General features: G+C 33.8%; 1 protein-coding gene across 1 annotated transcript in view; it reads left to right on the top strand.

The window, feature by feature from the left end:
* Positions 1–19,114, top strand: part of ZNF804A (zinc finger protein 804A) — a 334,333-nt gene that overhangs the window by 165,413 nt on the left and 149,806 nt on the right. The window lies entirely within an intron of this gene.

The raw sequence follows: 19,114 nt of genomic DNA, 5'->3' as shown, positions 1-19,114 counted from the left end.
GTCCATCACCAACTCCCTGAGTTTGCTCAAACTGATGTCCATTGAGTCGGTGATACCACCCAACCATCTCTTCTTATGTTATCCTCTTCTCCTCCTGCCTTCAATCTTTCCCAGAATTAGGGTCTTTTCCAGTGAGTCAGTTCTTCCCATCAGATGGCCAAAGTGTTGGAGTGTCAGCTTCAGCATCAGCCCTTCCAAAGAATATTCAGGACTGATTTCCTTTAGGTTGGACTGGTTGGATTTCCTTGCAGTCCAAGGGGCTCTCAAGAGTCTTTTCCAACACCACAGTTTAAAAGCATCAGTTTTTCAATGCTCAGCTTCCTTTGTCATCTGACTCTCACATTCATACATAACTATTGGAAAAACCATAGCTTTTTCCAGTGGATCTTTGTCAGCAAAGTAATGTCTCTTCATTTTAATATGCTGTCTAGGTTGGTCATAGCATTTCTTCCAAGGAGTAAGAGTCTTTTAATATCATGGTTGCAGTCACCATCTGCAATGATTTTGGAGCCCCCCAAAATAAAGTCTGTCACTGTTTCCATTGTTTCCCCATCTATTTGCCATGACGTGACGGGACCAGATGCCATGATCTTCATTTTTTAAATGTTGAGTTTTAAGCCAGCTTTTTCACTCTCCTCTTTCACTTTCATCAAGAGGCTCTTTACTTCTTCTTTGCTTTCTGCCATAAGGTTGGTGTCATCTGTGTATCTGAGGTTATTGATATTTCTCCCAGCAATCTTGATTCCAGCAAGTTATTTCAAATATGTTCAGTGGAGATCTAAACATTGTTTTGCTTTTTTATTTTGAAGGTTATATGAATTTTTATGTAACATTTCATATTGCTGTAAGAAGTATGCCTAGTATATTATAGCTGTTTTTATACCACTTTAGTATAAGGTAAGAATAGCATGTAAGATGCATAGTATTTGCTGTAAAATAATAGATATTGTTATCATATTATTATACAATATAAATGTATTCAGTCTGACATTATGCTTTGTGCTAAAAGGAGAAGTAATTTTGATACAAATGATGACACTAGGGCAATGATATGGATGAATATTCTATAAATATAAGTTTGGCTATATTACTTACCCTGTATACAAGGTAAAGTTCTCAGGATAGAAAAAATTTGAAGATTCAATATTTTTTTCAAGAACAATAATTAATTTGTTTTAATATTATTTAATTCAAAGTTCTACTGACATTTTTTTTCAAGAAAGCAATTATCACCATCCCTAAGGAATCATATTTAAAGTAACTTATTTGTGTTGAGACATCAAGAACAAAAGACTAAAGTGTTATTCATATGAAAAAAATGTCCTCCAACCAAATGTCTTACAAACAGAACATAAATTCATGAATATTTAGCTTTTCTTCTTTTCTCTAGGCATTAGCAAATATCCCATTGTTATTAATAGAATGTTTCATTTACTTAGCATAATATGGAGCCAGTATCAGAAACAAATAGTTTACTTGGATTTCTACTTCTCATGGGCAAGACTATGACTTAATCATATTATGTTCTTTGTCACCAGGCATAATATCTATGACAGAGTAGATAATGGAATATTGAATAAACAAATTATAACAATGAGTAAAATCAGTTTGTATCATATAAGATATCAAATGGTATATGCATTATTCAAAGTATATGTAAATAGTTTTTCTGTCACAAATATAAGAAACTCTGACAATATTAAATTAAGATTTGTTCTCATGCTTTTTAGAATGAGGTTTTTTTCCAAAAAAGATCTTAAATCCAAAAAACTCTATTTATGACGAATCAGCCTGAAAAGATTTGTTTTTATTTCATTCCAGGCAAGCACACAAAGGATTACCTGGCTCCTGAAAGCTTGTCTGAATAAACCCAAATCCCCCTACCAGAATCATACAAGAATCTGTTTTTTATAGCCTTTAATGTATTTTCAGTAACTTTCCTTTGTTAGCAATTTTTTAAAACTGCCTCAGCAATAATGTAAGTAAAATTTAATTAGACTTTTTAAAGAGCGAACAACCTGCACTGCAATCTTTTTTGCTTGTGTGGATGAATTGTGAAATATATAGGAAACTAATTAGAAATTTGCATATATATGTAAATACTTTGAAAACAGAATAGTACTCGTCTTTCACCTTTTGAAACATAAAAAAAAGTTTATAATATGTATTCAATTTTTATATTTAAAATAACTTTTCAAGTATGGAATATATTGATCATACATTACATGTTTTGTGAACAACTTAATGATCTTTTATCTAATGTTACTAGAAATGGAAAAGAGGAATAATGCTTAAAAATAGGTTTAAGTTTAATATATACATTCTTATTTATTTTAAGCACAAAATATTTTCATATCAAATAGTGAATGCTACTCATGTACTTAGGGACTTATCTACAGCAGCATACAGCCATTGTTATTAATACTTATATTGAAATAATTATTCTCTTATACTTTAAGAAGCTAATATATAAGTATAGTTCACAATTCTAATTATTTATTGACCTTTGAAAGAGACCAATAATTTTTTGAGCATATGACATTTCTTGTATTTCATTTCTTTTATAGTTTCCACAGAAGTTAAGTAATATTGTATTCAAATAAAATACTGATTTTTCATATATTTAGTTTTCACTTGAGTTTCTCACTAATTGATTAATATTAAGTGACTCTTACAAAAGATATAAGATCTCATTAAAATATAAAGAAGGTGTTAATTCTCATGGTTGACAGAGTTTTATTAGAAATTTTACAAAAGTAATTATTCTTCATATAATTTCTTAGTCCTGAAATTATTTTTAATACATGATGGTTAACTTCAAAATTGGTGGTTACCAAAGTTGCATACTATATAGAATGGGTTGTTCTTTCTTTTTATTAAGTTTTTGTTTTATACCTGTTTTTATTTTTTTAAGTGTTATTTTTGGAATTCCTAGATTAGTGATAACCTAGTCTTATGAATTTCTTTCATTCTGTAAGCTAATGTGGATAGATGATGATGACAAAGAATATGATCTTATTCACAGTTGAGTATGGCATAGTTGTGTGGCTAGGCTCACTTTTGCTGTCACTGAATTAGCAATGAAAGTCTTACAGTGAAAAAAATATTTGTCCAGTAATGTCCTGTACTATGAAAATCACTACCTTATGTTTAATTTTGAAAAACTAATTGGGTTTTATCTGTGATCCATTGCTATTAGAGACATAATCAGGAAGATTAATTTACATAGGCAGTAATATAAATTATGGTATGAAGTGATGATGGCCTAAACTGGGGTTAAAATATAGATGGACAGTATCACAAAAGGAAGAGTCCACGTTGCGTTCATTAGGTAGAAGTAATGAGTCCATGATTCTGAAATCTGGGATGGAAGATTAACTGATGAAATTATTTAATTAGGGTTCTGATATTTGTTCTTACAGGTGTAGACTTGTTTAATATCATGTTTTCTTGTATCAAGAAAAGTATTTTAAAATTTGATACTAATTATAAATTTGGGGCATGAAACTTCATGAGGTTTGCTTCTGAAGGCAACACATTGGAGAGTTCCTCTTTCCTTGGAGTCCTAAAATGAAAGCAGAATTTAAACATAGCCATAAATATAATCTGGAAAACAACCTTGAATGGTATGAGTATGCATCTCCCACAAGTCTCTTAGTCTTTGCAATATCAATCCTCTTTAAGTTACAAAATGTAGTTCTGTCCATCATTTTTAAAAATGTGATTAAAGCAGCTGCATATTATCTTCTGGGGCTAAACTTGCCTCTCTTGGATAGCATGCAATACTCTACCATTACTACTCTGTTATCTCTGGTTGAAATCTACCATATGGCAGATAGGTGTCCTGATAGTTCAGTTTTACCTGTGGGAATGGATACCTGTCATGGATTGTTCATGTGATAAATCAGCAATGTTAGCAACTTCTCTTTGAATATTGTCCTAAATCCACTTTAATAATCTCCAGACTTATTTTGATAGAAATTTTTGAAAAGGGGAAGATGCTTAGAGAAATATTATACTAAGTCTTCATGAAGGAAGTAAGTCTTAAGTTAACATATGGAGGAAGGATAAAATTTTATTTTTTTCCTTACCAAGTATTCTGGGACTAGAGTTGCCATGTTATCACATTAAAATACAGGATACCCAGTTGGATTTGACTTGTAGATAAACACATTTTAGTATATCTCAATTATAGGGCTTCCCTAGTGGCTCAGTGGTAAAGCAACGGCCTGCCAAGAAAGAGACATGATGAGTCTGATTCCTGAGTCAGAAAGATCTGCTGGAGGAGGAAATGGCAACACACTCCAGTATACTTTCTGGGAAATCCCATTCACAGAGGAGCCTGGCGGGCTACTGTCCATGGGGTTGCAAAATAATCGGGCAAGACAGCAACTAAACAACAACAATCCCAAATGTTGCATGGAGCAAACCACACACACTACATCAATATCTATATTAATGTTGGTAGATGTTGATATAGGTATATGTGTAGATACATTTGTAGATGTAGATACAATATGTAGATACATTTCTGAATGAAATTTAATATAGTATTCTAAATTAATTTAGAATTAAATTAATTCTTACAGCCTTACTTGAGACATAAACTTGCATGGGTTAAGACTATTCTCAGTATCCTTTACCTTATGTCCTGTACCCAGTTTGTGTCCATGTCTTACATAAGCAAAGTGCTCCCTGTGGAACACTGGAAAAATAGCCTGGGTGAGTATCCAACAGCTCAGTTATAATGTTCCAACTTAGCACATTTTTGCCTAGCCATAATTTCATTCACTTATAGGCCAATACCAATCTGTGAACTGTGATATGTGTGTGCTTTGTGCTTAGTCACTCAATCATGTCCAACTCTGTGCAATCCCATGAACTTCAGGTTCCTCTGTTCATGGAATTTTCCAGTCAAGAATACTAGAGTGGGGTTCCATTTCCTATTCCAGGGGATCTTCCTGATCTAGGGATCAAACCCACATCTCTTGCATTTCTGGCAGGAGGATTCTTTACACTGAGCCAATCTGTGAAATATGTGGGATTAAAAATATCAATCTGTAAAGGAATTAATGATTTGAAAAAATTATATTTATATCTGAACGCACTTACATTACCTTTATCTAACCCTTTCATCATTTTTTCTCCTTTAACTGTCTAGTGCCTTCCTCATGCACATTGTTGCTTCAGATATCTGTCATTCGTGGTCACTTATTCATGGATGTTTAGAATAAATAAATTTCAAAAACATTCTCTATTTCTACTATTTATTTGCCTTTTAAGACTAATTTTCTCATAGTATAATAACATATAAATAATGCCAAAGTTGTAGAAATGTAAATAGAAATAATTAATAGCTGAATTATCTTAGTGTTAAAGAGGACCCTCAGTTTATGTTAGGAAAAAATTGAAAGATAAGCCAAACCTAGTCTTTGAGATTGCTGTACTCATCACATAAAATGGCCCTTCTTTCTGGGAAATATGAGTTGTGAACCATAGATCTATGTTGTGTGAGTATGTTCCAGAGATGTTTAATTCTGTAAAGTATTAGTGACCTATTGGAAAATAAGGCTTCTCCTAAGAATATAGAGTCAATTTTGGTGAACTTTCTATAATGGAAAGCCTTTCTTTGAATTGGGTGCTTGTCTCTTGTCTGTTTTCTTCCATAGTTCACAGGAGCCTCATGTAACTCCAGCAATTCACCTAACTATGTCCCCAAGGCAGTCATGTTCATATTTTATATTTCATTGCCCACTTGTTATTTTTGTACTGTGTTCTCCACATATTTATGAGGCTGTGGGATGAACCCTTATGCTTCCTATATTGTTTTTCTTTTCTTTTTCTTTACTTGAATTTAAATGCTAAATTTTAGAAGGCAATAAAAATGGGTTGTAGTGTTCTTAAAATTATATTGAGAGATATAAGTGGTGTGATTTAAAGATTTATTGGTAGGTAGCTACAGATTTGTAGATAAAAATCTGAACACACCTGATTCTTAGCACTGAATATTTTAAAACCTGGTATTAATATAAAATAACTAGTTCTGGATGCATTTGAAAAAAAATTGTGTACTCCCTCTGACTTTATTCACTTCAGATGCATTCCTAATTAGTAGCTTTGCTCTATAATGGCCTACAATGCTTTAACATAATTTTTTTAAAATTTGCCCTTAGTAAAGGAGAGAGGCTTCCCCAGTAGTTCATCTGGTAAAGAATCAACCTGCAATGCAGGAGACCCCAGTCCATTCCTAGGTCTGGAAGATCTGCTGGAGAAGGGATAGGCTACCCACTCCAGTATTCATGGGTTTCCCTAGTGGTGGCTCAACTGGTAAAGAATCCATCTGCAATGCGGGAGACCTGGGTTTTGATCCCTGGGTTGGGAAGATCCCCTGGAGGAGGGCATGGCTACCCATTCTAGTATTCTGGCCTGGAGAATTCCATGGACTGTATAGCCCTGGCGTTGCAAAGAGCTGGACATGATTTTCACTTTCAGAGGAGAGATTATATTGGAAACATCATGTCATTTATTTAAATTTTGTCATATAACTATTAAAATTCTTATTTTCTTCATATCATATAATAATTTATTTGATGTCTAAGGAGAGATTAATTTGTTCCACCGTATTTAACTTTTACAAAAAACAAACTGAGTAAACATAAGCACATTTTTACTAGAAGGCCAAGGCAAATATTGTTCTCAGAGTTTATGAGTATCAATTTCATACTCCAGACTTATAAGTCAACAGATTTTCATGCTGTATGTTTTACCTCTTGGTTAAAGCTGTATATTCATTACATAATAAAATATTTTGGTAAATTTGATATAATGACTATTTGTGGTTATGATATATTGAACTTTCACTTAGATTGATATACCTGCAGAATACTTGAGTATGTGCCTTAACCCTTAAGATTTTCTTTTTCATTTTATGTATAAATTTCCCAGGTTTGCAGAGAAGTGCTACTTTTGTTGTTATTTTTGGAGACAGAATATGGTATTAAATATCTAATATTCAAAAAAGGGGCTTCCCAGGTAGCTCAGTGGTAAGAAATCCACCTGCCAAGCAGAAGACACATGTTCCACCTCTGGGTCCAGAAGATCCCCTAGGGAAGGAAATGGCAACCCACTCCAGTATTCTTGCCTGCGAAACCCCATGGACAGAGGAGCCTGGTGGACTACAGTCCATGGGTTTGCAAAGAGTCAGACACAATTTAGCAGTGAGACAGCAGCAGCAATCCATAAAAGACTGCTTAAAATGAAAAACAAGGCTAAAATGTCCATGCATTATCTCATGTGTACAAACCCTCATCTCCATCTCTTGCCTCAAGAAACTGAAAGGCACATTTTATTACAGGGTGGCTGCATTTAGCAACAGCTTGGAAGACGCAGAGATGACTGAGGCTAAACAGATGCTATAATAGCAGGGGTTTTTGCTGCATTTAGTTTTTTTGTTTCCCTTTTTTTTTTTTTTTTTCCTTTTTGATTCTGTTTTTTCTCTCTGTAACTTGTTGATTGTCTTGGCTTCAAACCCCATGCTACTGCTGCTACTGCTAAGTCACTTCAGTCGTGTCCGACTCTGTGCGACCCCATAGATAACAGCCCACCAGGCTCCCCTGTCCCTGGGATTCTCCAGGCAAGAACACTGGAGTGGGTTGCCATTTCCTTCTCCAATGCATGAAAGTGAAAAGTGAAAGTGAAGTCACTCAGTCGTGTCCGACCCTCAGCGACTCCATGGACTGCAGCCCACCAGGCTCCTCCATCCATGGGATTTTCCAGGCAAGAGTACTGGAGTGGTCAAACCCCATAGTCTCATCAAATATGTGGGACCTTTTACTCCCCCAGCTTCAATGTTGTCTCCTGTAAAGGGCTTACCTCACTGCCTAACACATGGCAAATTTGACCAAGGTTTCTATTTTTATAAATTAACTTCCATTTAATTTGCTTTTCTCTTTGTCATATAAATTAAACCATTTTTATTTTTGTGAATATCAGAGCAGTTGGTAAGCTTTAGTGAGCCAAATAATGTTTTCCTTTTTGAGTTCTTACTGGAAATACTTTTCACAGAAATTAAGTTTAATACTTCAGCACATTTTGCTAGAGGTATGTTTGAAAGTCAAGAGATAAAGCTGGTTTGTGATTTCTATAGAAATTTTGCCAAACATAAAAGGGCCATAAAACCATTATGCACACAGGCAAGCACAGTTGGGATATTTTCAGTCTGTCAAGTTTGCATTTTTGTAAATGTAGTAAGGCTGTATGAAAAAAAAAAAAAAAACTTGTTTTTCCTCAGTTTTGTTATCTCTTTCTTTGAATGTCAGGATACATTTGTAAATCAAATTGTGCTCAGCCAGATAATGCTGAATCTTATAGTTTTAATAATGGTTTTTAGGCACTTTCATAGGTTAGTTTGATGTACAGAAAGTGATTAAAAAAGCATTATGAGTTTTCAAGGCAAGATTGGAAATACAATTTACTACTAATAATGGTCTATTCAGGTACATATTTTTAAACATAATGGGAAAATCAATCCAGCAATTGTTTATTGAGTTCTTTAGATGCTAGTCACTCTGTCGGAGGCTTGGAAGGCAAACAGGGAATAGCAACATATAATTAGAACAAATGAAAACAAGTTATCCACTCTCCAAATGTCACCCAAGTTGGGCAAGTAAACTTAGGGTAATATTTTTACAGGGCGCAATGAAAGTGTGTTTATGGACAAGACATATACAAGAGAATTATCTGAAGTTGTTTAGGATGTCAAGGTCTTATCTGTTAACCAGAACACGGGATGAACTTTAGGTATCTTATGTGGATCTGACAGTGTTCTTGGCTGCTAGTTATCCTGAGCCCCAGTGAGATTCTGAGACTGGGATTATGAGACTAAGCTTTTGATATGACTTTGTCATGAGGACTGTATCCTCAATCCTTGCAACCCAACAGAAGCCTATTCTGAAGGTGTTACTCCTCAAACTGCCAATATGAGGATTAGATGCTGAGAAGAAATATTTCTATTATATTCCATGATGTCTCTTCCTTTTATCACATTGTCTCCTTCAGTATTCTGTTTCTTTTTCTCTCTCTCCTTTCCTCCTCTCTCCCTCTTTTGTATAACAATGTTGTTACTCTTTGTTCATAGTCTTCATTCATTCAACAAATTTTTATTGAGCATCTATTATTTTCTGAGCACTGTTCTCAGTACTAGTAATACAGTAGCATACAAAACATTATATATATATATATATATATATATATATATATATTTGGGTTTAAAAGAATACATCTCATAAGGTAATACAAGTTACAAAGAAAAAAATCAAGGAACAGAGTTTGATTTTCTTTTCTCACCTATATTCTCTTTATATTACAAGGCATCATATACTTCAAGTTTAAAGTGTGTTATTTGCAAGAGAAGTTAATTTATTCAATCATTCATTTGTCTGCTTATTAATTATCTTTTGTATTAGATGTGACTATTTAATGGCAAAACAACTCAAAGACAGGACTAAACTTTCATGTTGGGTGCCTCAGTTTCTTTTTTATGAATTGTTTTGGGAGCCCCATAGAAACGGACTAAAAATATTAATACTTCACATGTATGGCAATAGTTTAATGAAAGAGTCACACCTTTAAAACTATATTAGCCAAGATGGAGGTAATGTCCAGGGCAGTTACATAATTAGAGGAAAGAAAGACTTAAAAATAACTGGAAGATAGGAAGATAGGGTCTAACTGATACACAGAAAGTAAGGAATGCAAAAGATATGTGTAGTTTTAGTAAAGAAAAAATGCCACTTCATGTGAAAGACCCTAATCATAGCTAAAGCTATGTTCATTTATTTGACTGGTAAATTGCTTAATTTTCATATTATATCTGAAACATTGTGTTTATCACAGATCTTTTAGAGATTATCCCTTCATGAAACACTGGGACTGAGTGACAGAAAAAGTGAGATATGATTCTTACCAAATAATTTTGTCATCTGCTGGAAAAGAGAAACTTATGAAACAAGTATTTTTACAGTATAAGTAAATCAGTTTGAATTTAAATGAGCATGCATGCAAAAAGATGCAAAGGAAGGAAGTTATTTTGACTTGAGGTGTTTTTTTGTTTGTTTTTTTTGTTGTTTTGTTTTTTTAATTTTATTTTATTTTTAAACTTTACATAATTGTATTAGTTTTGCCCAATATCAAAATGAATCCACCACAGGTATACATGTGTTCCCCACCCTGAACCCTCCTCCCTCCTCCCTCCCCATACCATCCCTCTGGGTCATCCCAGTGCACTAGCCCCAAGCATCCAGTATCGTGCATCGAACCTGGACTGACAACTCATTTCATACATTGTATTTTACATGTTTCAATGCCATTCTGTTTTTAAATAAATAAATTGGTACATAAATCTAGACTTGCACGATACTGGATGCTTGGGGCTGGTGCTCTGGGATGACAGAGAGGGATGGTATGGGAAGGGAGGAGGGAGGAGGGTTCAGGATGGGGAACACATGTATACCTATGGCAGATTCATTTTGATATATGGCAAAACCAATACAATATTGTAAAGTTAAAAAATAAAATTAAATTAAATTTAAAAAAATGAAAAAAAAAGAATGAATTTTTTTTCTGTTGGCAGGGAAAAAGACAATTTGAGACTTTTGTAATATCACATTTTAAGAATACCAACAGATCACTGAAATTTCAAATTGTGAGGAGCTGGGAAAGGGAATGACTGAGGGTGTCTGAAAATGTTAAGAAAGAAGAGAAAACTAAAAGGAGACTAAATAATTATATTAAATATTTGAAAGCTTTCTGTGCAGGAGAAGAAAGAGGTTGGGTTTCATTATTTCTAACTTAGATTATTGGAGAAGAAATGGCAACCCACTCCAGTATTCTTGTCTGGGAAGTCCCATGGAAAGAGAAGACTGGCAGACTATTTTCCATATGGTCACAAGATTCAGACACAACTTAGCAACCGAACAACAACAACAGAAACAACTTGGATTATACAATACATGACTGCCAGGTCCTATTGTAAGACTGTGCTGTGTTTATCCTTAAGAGCAGCACTCACAAAGACTGCCAAAGCAATATTGTCATGCAGTATTGTGTAATGCAGAATTCACCATGTGTGCAAGCTCTTTTGCTCTCCTAGACTGAATTAGGCTAACTTTCTTATGAATTCCAATTAGGAATCTGCAAAATATATTTATCACAGTTTATTGCAAATTTTTATTAATCTATATTTCTCCCTTATTGATTCTGAGTTGGTAGATTCCTAACATTTACTTCTGCTTTATTGTCTATGCCAAAGACTTTGACTGTGTGGATCACAACAAACTGTGGAAAATTCTGAAAGTGATGGGAATACCAGACCACCTGACCTGCCTCTTGAGAAATCTGTATGCAGGTTACGAAGCAATAGTTAGAACTGGACATGGAACAAAAGAATGGTTCCAAATCAGGAAAGGAGTGTGTCAAGGTTGTATACTGTCACCTTGTTTATTTAAATTATATGCAGAGCACATCATGCGAAACACCGGGCTGGATGAGGCACAAGCTGGCAAGATTGCCAGGAAAAACATCAATAACCTCAGATATGCAGATGACACCACCCTTATGGCAGAAAGCAAAGAAGCACCAAAGAACCTTTTGATGAAAGTGAGAGGAGAGTGAAAAAGTTGGCTTAAAGCTCAACATTCAGAAAACTAAAATCATGGCATCTGGTCCCATCACTTCAAGGCAAATAGCTGAGGAAGTAATGGAAACAGTGAGAAACTTTATTTTTTTGGACTCCAAAATCAATGCTGATGGTGACTGTAGCTATGGAATTAAAAGATGCTTGCTCCTCGCAAGAAAAGCTATGACCAATTTAGATAGCATATTAAAAAGCAGAAACATTACTTTGCCAACAAAAGCCCATCTAGTCAAAGCTATGGTTTTTCCAGTAGTCATGTATGGTTGTAAGAGTTGGACTATAAGGAAAGCTGAGTGCCAAAGAATTGATGCTTTTGAACTGTGGTATTGGAGAAGACTCTTGAGAGTCCCTTAGACTTCAACGAGATCCAAACAGTCCATCCTAAAAGAAATCAGCCCTGAATATTCATTGGAAGGACTGATGCTGAAGCTGAATCTCCAGTCCTTTGGCAACCTGATGCGAAGAGCCAACTCATTAGAAAAGACCGTGATACTAGGAAAGATTGAAGGTAGGAGGAGAACAGGACAACAGAGGATAAGATGGTTGGATGGCATCACTGAATCATGGACATAAGTTAAGCAAGCTCTGAAAGTTGGTGATGGATAGGGAAGCCTGGCATGCTGCAATCCATGGGGTCACAAATAGTCAGATACAACTGAGTGACTGAACTGAACTGAACTGAAACAAACAACAATCACATTATCATAAGCTTGTTTTTCTATTAACCATTTATTTTACATAAAGTATAAAATGCAACATAATATATATATATGATTGATATATATTATAGATATACACATAACATAAAAATAGCTCTCTTTAAAATCTAATATGTTTAGTCAATGACTTCTAGAAAGGAAATGCATTTTGAAATTAATAAATTCTCATACACTGCACAAGAGTTTTGTGTCTGGAATAGCTGGATTTTTTGACCAAGTATTCAAATTGTGGCCATTTAAGAGATATGTTGAATTTGAAATATTGCAAGCAGATCACTAAACATAAGGTAATAATATTTAATACTAAAATTTATTTTTTGTATTTTGTTTTCAGTTTGGGAAAGTGTGATGATAATATAAAGTTATTAAATGGTGTATATAACATATGACCTTTCATATCTTTTTAGGAAACAGTTTATAATTCACAGTATATGCTGAGTTGCCCAATATAGGTAGAGAAACAAGAATCAAAAATGATTGCTCATAAAGCTATAATTTTATAAAATCTGTTTTCAATTAAGATGTCATGTAAGAATTATCAATAGCAAGATTGAATTGAGTTTAAAAATAGGAACAAAGACTCCTATAAAATTTTTGAAAATTCTTGAAATTTTCTGAAAGTCTATAGTAATTAACAATATATATATTTAAAATAAGAAGCAGGATTTCCAATTTACCAAGAAGTCAGGATATAGTCTGGGTATTTACCAAGATGTATAGGATATAAGGTTTCAATCCAGAGGAAAACAGCTACTAAAATTTTTGGTAATCAAAGTAAAATTACTTGGAGATATATAGTTAAATTATGTCTCATAAATTAATATCATGATAAAGTAGATAAGGTAATAAATTAATAATTAATTGAAAGTATAATGTTTCTTTTTATAGTTCTGGTATTTTTAAAAAATGCTATAGTTGTACATGCTTCCTCATAGCTCAGTTGGTAAAGAATCCACCTGCAATGAAGGAGAACCCTATTTGATTCCTAGGTGGGGAAGATCCACTGGAGAAGGGATAGGTTACCCACTCCAGTATTCTGAGGCTTCCCTTGTGGCTCAGCTGGTAAAGAATCTGCCTGCAGTGCGGGAGACCTGAGTTCAATCCCTCCGTTGGGAAAATCCTCTGAAGAAGGGAAAGGCTTCCCACTCGAGTATTCCGGCGTGGAGAATTCCACGGACTCTATAGTCCATGGGGTTTCAAAGAGTTGGACACAGAGTGAGTGACTTTCACTTTCATAGTTGTTAACTATTGCAAATTACATGACATTGAATAGCAATTTAAATTATAAATGTAAGCATACTCTTTTTCACCAAAGTAGAAGTTTATAACATATAGAATAAGTAAATTATAGAATTATGTATAGCTAAGTTAAAGAACTTTCAAATAGAATTTTCAAGAAAAAGAAATGGCAATTTTTAAATTAAATGACTATTATGTAGTTAATGTTTAAACTTGCAGTTGTTTTCCTAGTGATTATAATTCATTTTATTTTATTAATTTCTATTGGAGTATATAGTTACTTTAAAAAATTGTGTTAGTTTTTGCTGTACAGCAAAATGAATCAGTTATATGTGTACACATAGCCCTCTTTTTTTGAATTTTCTTCACATTTGGGTCACCATAGAACACTGAGTCGAGTCCCTGAGTTATAGAAGAGGTTCTCATTAGTTATCTATTTTATACATAGTACCTGCATTCTTATAAATGCTATTAGTGAGGGAAAATATGAAAAATCAAGGCTTACACCCTTACTCAGTGTATCTCCTTAATTATTATATTTCAATTCTCTCCCGTGAAATACATTTTCTCTAAACATCAGTCTTAGGCCTTTCTTCTCTCTCATTCTCTCCAAGCCATCTAAAATCAAGCTTTTCCTAGGTAAACCCACCACTTATTAAATTCATTAATTACCTTTCCTGAATATTTAATATAAGATACCTCACCACAACTATCACTTTTTCTTCAAAAAGCTTTTGCCTTTTCTTGTATGTTTCTTTAACTCATATTTATCTCCTCCCACAAAACTGGGTCTTTTTTTTTCACTACTTTGAATCTCTATCCCTTAAACTTATAGTCAATGCTCAATTATTTTTTGAATGGTTCAGTGAATCTGTGGTATAAAACCCAATTAAATACAGGACTGTTATTAAAATCAAAACACCTTTTGAATAAATAAAAACATAAAAGCCATGTAATTTTTTTTTCATTTTTTCTGGTCTACATGCTGAAGGGATCCTCGTTAAAATAATCATTAAACTATCTTTGGTTAGGGTTATGTGAGACAACATTTAATCAGTTGGCTCATTAATTATAGCCAAAGTTTTGTCTAAATTGATTATCTGAATTAAAAGACTCATAAAATCAACTTAAGGAATTTTGGTATTCTGTGTCATGTTTCTTATTTTCTCATTATGAACATGCCACCTTTATTTTCTTGAGCCCTTAACCATCAAACACAGTCTTGGAGAAAACTGTGACTTGATTTTCAGGTTTTAAGCTGGACATAAAAACTGGCCAGCAACTGGGCTTTGCATCTTCCATGAATTGAAAGCAGTGCTTTATTAGCTATTTGTCATATAATCCATATGCATGATTTTTCACTTCCTTTTAGGAAAGAGCCACAACCCTAATTTATATAGGTGCATCTACACTGCCAGTCAGAAACATCACATCTATAAATAGACTATATACAGTATAAAAGCTTATGACAATAAGACAGTTTTCATAGCACCAAGTCATTCCTTGAACATTTGTCGATTATAAATGAGTTGAAATTAAATCAATGTAATAATTTATCTTAAAAAGATATATTTAATTTATGCTGTTTCAAATGTCTGAATTTTATAATTCATATAATTTATGTTAGCCATTTTAAAATATAACTTCAAAGAACTTATGAAGCTACTAGAGTAAATAGGTGACATTTTAATCTAGGAAAAACAAAAGTGTCAAAATTGTTCTTGCTTTAAGAAAATGTCTGAAAGTTGAATTTGATTTTGAAAATACAAGTGTACAAGTAAGTGATTTTAAGCCAGGGTTAGAATTGTGTGTTTTCAACATATTTATAACATTATAATTATGCTAATGTCATTGCTTTCTGAAAATTTTTTTGTAGAGAGTCATTAAACAGGTGTGAATAATCCAATTTTACCTCTTATCTCAGTAGCTTGTGAATAACTGACTTAGTGGAACAAGGAAACAGGGTTAAATTGGAATATGCTGCTAAACAACATTGCCACGGAGACTGTTCCTGAATGAGAAGTCAATTCTTCCACTTCCATCATTTTCTTATAATTCCAAGGGACCCAAAATATTTCCCACCAATAATAGCACCCATAAGTCTCTGTGTATTTAACAATTTCAAGCAGAGTTATGTATCTGTTGTATACTGAAACATTACTTAGAAAAATCAATATAGCACTTGCCTGTATGTTATTTGTCCAGAACAGCAGAACAAAATTCTTCTTGTAGAAATGAAAGGGCATGTTTCTAATTTAGAGGAAAGTGGGCCATTATTTTTCCTCAAAAAATACATGATAATATGCAATATATCACTTAAAAAGGATTTATACATATAAACTTGCTTATTAACTTCTTGTTAAGTTTGATTTATTAGAATTCCTACATTGGCAAATCAAAATTATTTTTCTGGTTTAATATCAAATCAACTTTTTGTTATAAGATAGCCATTCAGAGGTTTTGAATCTTAGTAGCTAATGTAGTTAATATCCTGAAGCCATTGTTTAGAATCATCATCACTTAGATAATAGTTCCTTGATTCTAGGACTAAACACAGTTCAAAAGCTGTAAATAGACTCAAAAGGTTTTTAAGATTATTTTTTTCTGATATGATTTTTGATTAGGAAACATATAAATATTGATGAAGAGGCTAATCAAAGCTTCATTTTCAAAATGAGTATTTAATCTTATCTTGGAGTATTTGGGAACTAGTAAGTTTACCCAACTAAATGCATCATATAGTGACTATAAAGTAATACTTGAGCAACATCGACTTAATTGCTATGGACATTTAATTTTATTCACAAAAACATACTCTATCTCAATGTATGCCTTGCTGATATTTCTGTGATTAATATTAGAGCACTTTTGAATAACTGATGAAAAAATAAAATAAAAACCCTTAATCTAACACATGCAATGACAGCTGTTTAGAAACTGAAGAATTTATAAAATGAAGCAGAATCCTTTGAAGAATATTATTTATGCTCAAAAGCATGAGTAACAAAATGTAATTAGACACAGGGTCCTAAACAAAGACTAAATAGGTTTTGACTAAAACTGCTATGCATATCCTATGTTAAATGTTCTTTAGGTGATAAAAACGTCAATTGTACCTAGCGTCTCAGTCCTCACATACCACATACATACACATACACACACACACACACACAAAGTTGAAAGATACATAATTGGGTACTATGGTAACTGAAAATGAAAAAAATATAAAATTAATCATTATTTGATGCTGCTGCTGCTAAGTCACTTCAGTCGTGTCCGACTCTGTACAACCCCATAGATGGCAGCCCATCAGGCTCCTCCGTCCCTGGGATTCTCCAGACAAGAACACTGGAGTGGGTTGCCATTTCCTTCTCCAGTGCATGAAAGTGAAAAGTGAAAGTGAAGTCGTTCAGTCGTGTCCGACCCCATGGACTGCAGCCTACCAGGCTCCTCCGTCCATGGGATTTTCCAGGCAGTACTGGAGTGGGGTGCCATTGCCTTCTCCGTTATTTGATGCTGCTGCTGCTGCAGCTGCTAAGTCGCTTCAGTCGTGTCCGACTCTGTACGACCCCATAGACATCTGGCAGCCCACCAGGCTCCCCTGTCCCTGGGATTCTCCAGGCAAGAACACTGGAGTGGGTTGCCATTTCCTTCTCCAGTGCATGAAAGTGAAAAGTGAAAGTGAAGTCGCTCAGTCGTGTCCGACTCTCAGCGACCCCATGGACTGCAGCCTATCAGGCTCCTCCATCCATGGGATTTTCCAGGCAAGAGTACTGGAGTGGGGTGCCATTGCCTTCTACTACTCCTTTAATTTTCTTTATTAATTTCATCTGAATTTTCTTTATTGACTAAATGAAAAATTATATCTCTGACCTCTTTCTGTAAGTCAGTCCATTATTTCTTTTCTCAATTGGATATTATATTTACATATCACTTTTGGGGGAAAGTTAATTCAAATATAAGAAACTTTGTAGCATGCTTAAACAGCATAAAATGCTGATTAGATCTACATAGTTTAAACTATATTGCAATTAAAATTTCTATGTAAGCAGCATTTCATTAACGACAATATTTTCACATAGATTATAAAATAGTCTATGGATTCTAATTATCAAATTGGAAAGTTATCTTTCATTTACAAGTAGAGCTGATAGATGAGACATGGTCTGTTATGTTAACAGACTCGTTATGCTTAATTGCAACTCAAAATTCTAAAGTGCTACAGAAATCAATATCTATTTAAAATGAGAAGCAGAATATAAAGCCCATTTTGAAGTAACTCAAGAGTTTTGCTTCAATTTCAATACAGATTAAGAAAAAAATCCAGAGGCTAGTAAAACTTCTTGGTAATTTAACTATAAGAATTGATGCTAATGGCATGGATTCAGTGTAGGTTAGAAACTGAAGTTTCCTGAAGGCATTCTTCTAGATGTGTCATGCTCACAACAAAGTTTATACTGAATTTACTACTTTCACTGCTGATGAAATCAATTCACAGTGAGCTGCATAAAATACTGAATTTTAATTCAGCTCAATTATCTTCATTTGACAGTGGCAATAATCACTCTTTCACTTCATTAAAGTTCAGTAAAATTGTTCTTCAAATGGGTACAATTTTAGGGAAATGCAAAGTAAAACCATAATAAAATATCACCTCACATCTATTAGGTTGACTAATATCAAGAAATAAAAACTAAAGCAGAAAGCAACAAGTGTTGTTTAGATGTAGAATCTTGGAGCTCTTGTGCACTGTTGGTGGGAATGTAAAAGACTGAAGTCTCTATGGAAAACACTGTAGATTCCTCAAAAATTTGAAAAGAGAGTTATTATATGATTCAGCAGTTCCACTACTGGTTATGTACCTCAAAGAATTAAATAATAACTTTAAAAGAATTTAAAATAACTTGAGCAATATTTGCATGCTCACGTTTGTGTGTATGTGTTATTGCTCAGTTATGTCCGACTCTTTGCAACCCCATGTACTGCAGTTTGCCAGGCTCCATTTTCCATGGAATTCTCCAGGCAAGAATATTGGAGTGGGTTACCATTTCTTCTCCAGGGGCTCTTCCTGACTCAGGGATCAATAGCAATATTATCCACAATAACAAAGTAATGAAAGTATTTGATAATGGACTGATATATGTTTCACCAAAATTCATTGGCTAAAACCTTAACCCCTACTGTGACTGTATTTAGAGACAGGGCATTTAAGGAGATAATTAAGATTAAATGAGCTTATAGAATGGAACCCTAAACCAATAGGCCTTGCATCTTATAAAAAGAGGAAGAGACACCAAAAATGTGTGTATGCAGAGAAAGACCATGTGAGGACACAGTCAGAAGGTGATGGTGTGTGGAAAAGAACGCTCAGAGCAGCATAACTTGAATACTGAAAGCAGATCTTCTTTAAATAATAAATAAGCTAGATAAAGTATGGTACATTCACACAGTGGAACGCTGTACA

Source organism: Bubalus kerabau, chromosome 3 (genome assembly GCF_029407905.1).
Source record: "Bubalus kerabau isolate K-KA32 ecotype Philippines breed swamp buffalo chromosome 3, PCC_UOA_SB_1v2, whole genome shotgun sequence".
Classification (NCBI taxonomy): domain Eukaryota; kingdom Metazoa; phylum Chordata; class Mammalia; order Artiodactyla; family Bovidae; genus Bubalus; species Bubalus kerabau.
The sequence above is the reverse complement of the archived record's forward strand: the minus strand, read 5'-3'. Positions and strand labels throughout refer to the sequence as shown.